Below are 6087 nucleotides of genomic sequence, written 5' to 3'. Positions count from 1 at the left end.
AACATGGTGCTGGCACACATGAATGCCATCGTATCTCTTGCTGCTTGGAGACGTGCAGCCCCAAACTGTTCCCTTGTTTGAAGGCTGTACCGTACCGTGCATGCTGGTCTGCTGTGTGACGTGATGCCATGCTAACCCATGTGTTGTTTTTTTTTTTTTATACCTGTCATGTACACACGTGAGGAGAAGAGCGTTCACGTGATGGCTTCCTCAGCAGCAAGATGTCCTGTTTCCAGAATAAACAAGCTCTTCAGCCTCTGTCATTCTCCTGCCACCTCAGGAGCAGGGTCCACAGGGATACTAGGTGCGGTGCCACAGCCATGTGATTCCGCAGCACTGCACTCAGGAGGGGTAGGTGCCTCGAAAACGCTTATTTTGGAGGCCTGGGAGGGCTGCATTGCCCCTGCTCCACATGTGATACCAACACAAACCTGGTCACCCCAAAAGGGAGAGCTTGTTTCTGACAGAAGTAGTTGTTATTAGAAAACTTCTCCCCAGATTTCTTCCCTACTTTCTGGCTCCAGGAAAGTTATTGTTACTGGCAGAGCAGTCCTTGTGGTCAGGACCGCTGGCAAGGTCCCGGATTTGCCTTTGCACGAGTCTCTGGGGTCTACAGGAATGCCAGAGGAAGATCACACCTTGGTGTCCTGCCACACACTTGTTGTCCGAAAAGTGGATACTTTTTAGTGCAATAGGCTAATAATCACACACTCAGGAGAGACATTGCGTATTGACTTATTTCATGTCTGTGCAGAGATGGGTGCTAGCTCTTTGGATTCCAGTGTGCAACGACCAGTTTGTTTGGGGATTCCACGAGTGCTCTCCCTGTCCAGAGCAGGTAAGCGACTCAAAGGTGCAATGCGTAAATTAGAGACATTGCAAGGGGGGTATAATAGGTGGAAGGTTGTATAAAAGGTAAAAATAAAAAGGTATTTGTGCATGCTTGACAGTGATGACTGGAGTGCATGAAAACGTGGGTAAGAATGTTCTTTTTGGGTAACAATATGCGAGCGGGACAAGGGGCAAGACAGTCTGCTGAACCTCCCTTCTGCTCTCCATTAGGATGCATCCTGAAATACTGGAATAAGTTTGGTGAGGATCCCCTAGCAAAGAGAAAATTAAAAGAATACTGCAGTCAATGGTGGCCTATGTATAAATTGGATGATGGGGAAAAAATGGCCAGAAATGTGAACTTTGAATTATAATACTATTTTGCAACTCATGCTATTTTGTAGAAAGGAGAATAAATGGGATGAGATCCCATATGTGGATTTGTGCTGCTCTTTAAGAAATGATCACAAAATGAGGAAAAAAGTGTAAATTGTTGGTATCTGATTCAAATGTTTTGATGATGATGGAGGATAAAAAGAAATTGTGTCGATGTTGTTCTGCTTGTAGCATTGCAAAAAAGTATTTGGAAGTGGAAAATGAAGAAGAGGATGTGCAGTTGATGAAGAGACCAGGGGAAGAGGACCAGGATAGTGTTGTTGATGACAGGGAGAGAAGCAGTAAAGGAAGTGAAGGATTTAGTCCTATTGCGGGTAGAACTCGGGCGCAGCGGAACCCCACAACTCAAGTGCCATTGCGTCAGGTGGTAGGATGGGATGGAATGCCTGTGTATGTGAAAGTAAGTTCCTTTTTCAGCCTCAGATTTAATGAATTGGAAAGAGTCTGCGGGGTCATATCAGGAAAATCTGGAAAAAATGTATCAGTCCTTTAAATTGATAATTGAAAATCATAATCTGGACTGGAAGGATGTGCAAGTATTATTGAATACTTTATTTTTGTCTGAGGAGAAAAGAATGGTGTTGGAGAAAGCATGGGAAGAGAATGAGAGGATGGTCCAAATCTTTTTATGACAGTACAAGAACCAGATTGGGATCCAAACAGTAGTGCGGACAGATTGATGATCAAACAGTATCAGCAGCTAATTTTGTATGGGGTAAAGCATCGGGTACCTAGACCTAAAAATCTTGAATAGTTGTAAAGGATCTATGAGTAAATTCTCTGTGTCAGTAATTGGTGCTACGGGAAAACGAGAGATAAGGCCTTTCTTTCAACTGATTAAGTGTGAAATTGGAAACAAAACACTTACTTACACATGGATTTTTGCATATGCCAGAATGTCCCCTACCTCTGAGGGGAAGGGATTTATTGAATAAATTGGGAGCACAAATAACTTTTGATCAGAATAAAGTTTGAGTACATATTCTGCAAAATAATGCCTGGGAGGCACAAGTATATATGTTACAGGAATTGTCGGAAATGGAGAATGCTGAAAATAAGGAAGGAAAAATTGAAGGCCCCTCTGCAGTGATTACCTTTGTCTGGGCAACTAAGAAACCTGGAAGAGCCAAATTGGCAGAACCGGTAAAGGTGGAATTGAAACCAGGAGCGAAGCCGGTAAGATGAAAAGAATATTCCGTGAAATTGGAAGCTCGGGTTGGACTGGAGCCTATAATTAATAATTTTCTAAAATATGGACCATTGCAAGAGTGTCAATCTGAATATAATACCCCAATTCTGCCTGTTAAAAAGCCATATTCACAGGAATATTGGTTAGTATGGGATCTAAGAGCTATTAATCAAATAGTGATTGATGTACACCCGGTGGTGCCTAATCCCTACACTCTGCTGACAACAATAGTTGATTCAAATGTTTATTTTACAGTGTTGGACTTAAAAGATGCTTTCTTTTGCATTCCATTTGACAAACATAATCAGAAGCTGTTTGCCTTTAAATGGGAAAGTCCTACAACGGGATGCAAAATGCGGTTATGCTGGACAGTGCTTCCCTAGGGATTCAAAAATAGTCCTACAATCTTTGGTAATGTATTGGCAAAAGAGCTGGAGCAATGGCAAGGTAAGAAGCCTACCATTACCTTGTTAAAATATGTAGATGATATCTTGTTGGGGGCAGACATGGCTGAAGAATGTAAAGAGGCAGTTATTAATCTATTGAACTTTCTGGGGCTGGCAGGATACAGAGCATCAAAAAGGAAGGCACAGATTATGCAGAAAAATGTGATTTATCTTGGATTTGAAATATCCCACGGAAAGAGGAAACTGGGAGTTGAGAGAAAGGAGGCAATCTGCCAAATTGCCCCCCCCCCCCCCCCATCAAAAAAAGAACTTAGGGGCTTTCTAGGAATGACTGGATGGTGTCACCTGTGGATGCCTAATTTCAGATTAATGGCCGAACCTTTGTATGAAGCTGTTAAGGGTCCAGGGGAGTTATTGGAATGGACTCCAGAATGCTGGAAAGGATTTGATGAAATAAAAATCACTCTTATAAGAGTGCTCCTGCTTTAGGTCTCCCAAATTTAACAAAACCTTTTGAACTTTATGTATATGAGAGAGGACATCATGCACTGGGAGTGCTCGTACAAACTTTGGGAGACAGGAAAAGACCGGTAGCTTACTTTTCAAAACAATTAGATGAAGTAAGCTCTGGATGGCCAGGATGTCTGAAAGTGGTGGCAGCTGCTGTGTTGCTAATACAGGAGGCACAAAAATTGACTTTGGGACAAAGAATAACTGTTTATGTGCCACACACTGTTGCCGCAGTGCTGGAACAGAAAGGACACCATTGGTTGTCCCCAAGCAGGATGTTACAATACAAGCAGTATTGCTCGAATAAGAAGATATAGTAATGAAAGTGTCCAGTGCTTTGAACCTGGCATCGCTATTACCTTTACATGAAAAGGAGGAATTGGCACATGATTGTTTACAAACCATCAAACAGATGTATTCTAGTTGTTCAGACTTGAAGGATACTCCTTTACAGAATCCCGACTGGGAGCTGTTCACTGATGGAAGCAGCTTCGTTGTGAAAGGAGAATGGAAGGCTGGGTACACTATTGTTACCTTAGAAGAAGAAATAGAAGCAAAACCACTGCCAGCGAATACATCTGCTCAGAAGGCAGAATTAATTGCTTTAACTCAAGCCCTGGAATTATCCAAAGGAAAGCAGGCTAATATTTATACTGATTCAAAATATGCCTTTGGAATAATACATGCTCATGGTGCAATTTGGAAAGAAAAGAGGATTGTTATCTTCACAAGGAAACCTTATAAAATACAGCAAAGAAATTATGAAATTACTTGAGCCAGTTAATAAACCTCCTTCGGCTGGGGCTGCACGGCTAGAAGGCGCGTCCCCTGGGTGGTGGATAGGGGATCCCTCTCTGGAGGGTGCACCAGATAAAATTGAAGAAGGTGCCGCGAACCAACGCAGCCTAAGGGAAGGCCACCTTGACAGAAAAACCACTGGCCCTCCAAGTCATGGCGGTTGGGCAGGAGGCCAACTACCTCCTCCCGGAAAAAAAATAAAAAGTTGCAGAAACGACGAGCATCAACTCGGAGATGGAGAAAATCAGTAATGAAGTGAGGAGGAGGAGATGGAACTGGATCGGTCATGTCTTGAGGAAAAAACCAACAGAAGACTGCGCTGTGGCCCTTGGGACTCCAGAGCACGCAGCCGCGGACCGATCGAAGTGGAAGAACGATGTTCGCGCCTCGTGTGCCTCCTGGCACTGAGAGAATTCAGATCAGATCAGAGTTAATAAACCTAAAGAAATAGCAGTAATGCACTGCAAAGCACATCACTCTGGACCAACTGATGTAAATAAAGGAAATTGAAAAGCAGACGAGGCTGTGAAAGGAATTGTTCTATCAGCAACAGTGGCAACCTTAGTTCCAGAAAGGATCTTGAAAATTGACACTCCTAAATATACAGAAAAAGAAAACAAGTTGGCTGAACTATTGAAGTGTATAAAGACTGCCGAAGGATGGTGGGTAACTACAATTGGACAATGTGTTGCAACTCCACAGATAATGAAGGAACTAATGGAACGAACACATAAGAGTACACATATGGGAACTGAAGCTCTAATTGAAATAGTGCAGAGATACACTGTAGGGATTAACATGGTGCTGATTGCTAAAAGTGTTACACAACAATATGAGATCTGTGCCAAAAATAACCCTGAGATCCAAAGGAGACCCGCTCCCGGAGAGGTAAAAAGAGGTTTCATGCCTGGGGAATACTGGCAAATTGATTTTTCTGAATTACCTAATTGTAATGGATATAAGTATTTATTAGTAATTGTTGATACTCTTTCAGGATGGCCTGAAGCTTTCCCATGTTGCACCAACAAGGCAAGAGAAGTAGTAAAAATTTTGTTAAAGGAAATTATACCAAGATTTGGGGTACCAGAAGGGTTTTCTTCAGATTGAGGACCTCATTTTATTGCAGAAATAGTTCAAGCGGTGTCAAGAAATAGTTCAAGAGGTGTCAACTACCTGAAAGGAGGTTGTAACTACCTGAAAGGAGGTTGTAGCGAGGTGGGGGTCAGTCTCTTCTCCCTAGTAACAAGTGATAGGACGACAGGAAATGGCCTCAAGCTGCGCCAGGGGAAGTTTAGGTTGGATGTTAGGAAAATCTTCTTCACCAAAAGGGTAGTCAGGCACTGGAACAGGCTGCCCAGGGAAGTGGTTGAGTCTCCATCCCTGGAGGTATTTAAAAGATGGGTAGACGTGGTGCTTGAGGACATGGTTTAGTGGTGGACTCGGCAGTGATAGGTTAATTGTTGGACTCTATGATCTTAAGGGTCTTTTCCAACCTAAACAATTCTATGATCCTATGATTCTACGATTCTATGATTCTAAGATTTTTATGTCTCTATTTTGCATAACTAACTATCTGTATGTGCATAGGAAATTTAAATACAAACATATGGTCCGGGGTCGGAATGACCATCCTTGAGGCTGACAACAGTGATTAGTTGAGGAACTCCTAATCAGGAACGACCCTGAGCATCTTGGAAGTATGTAAACTATTACATACTTACTGTGAACTGTCCTCATTATAATACTAAAAATCACACCTACTACTGTGAGACCCTAGCCTGAATGAGAAGACCCTCACCCTTTGAGCATGCGTAGTATAAAAATGTTGTACTGTCTCTCTAATTGAAAGCGAGAAACCTATAGACTGATTGTATAAGTGGAAGTTATCTCTAAACCTGACTAATTGCTGATGCTGCCTTCTGCATCGTAGAAGACGACTGTATGTGATCAGGACGG

Source organism: Platalea leucorodia (genome assembly GCF_965183815.1).
Source record: "Platalea leucorodia genome assembly, chromosome: 5".
Lineage (NCBI taxonomy): Eukaryota > Metazoa > Chordata > Aves > Pelecaniformes > Threskiornithidae > Platalea > Platalea leucorodia.
Note: the sequence above shows the minus strand (reverse complement) of the source record.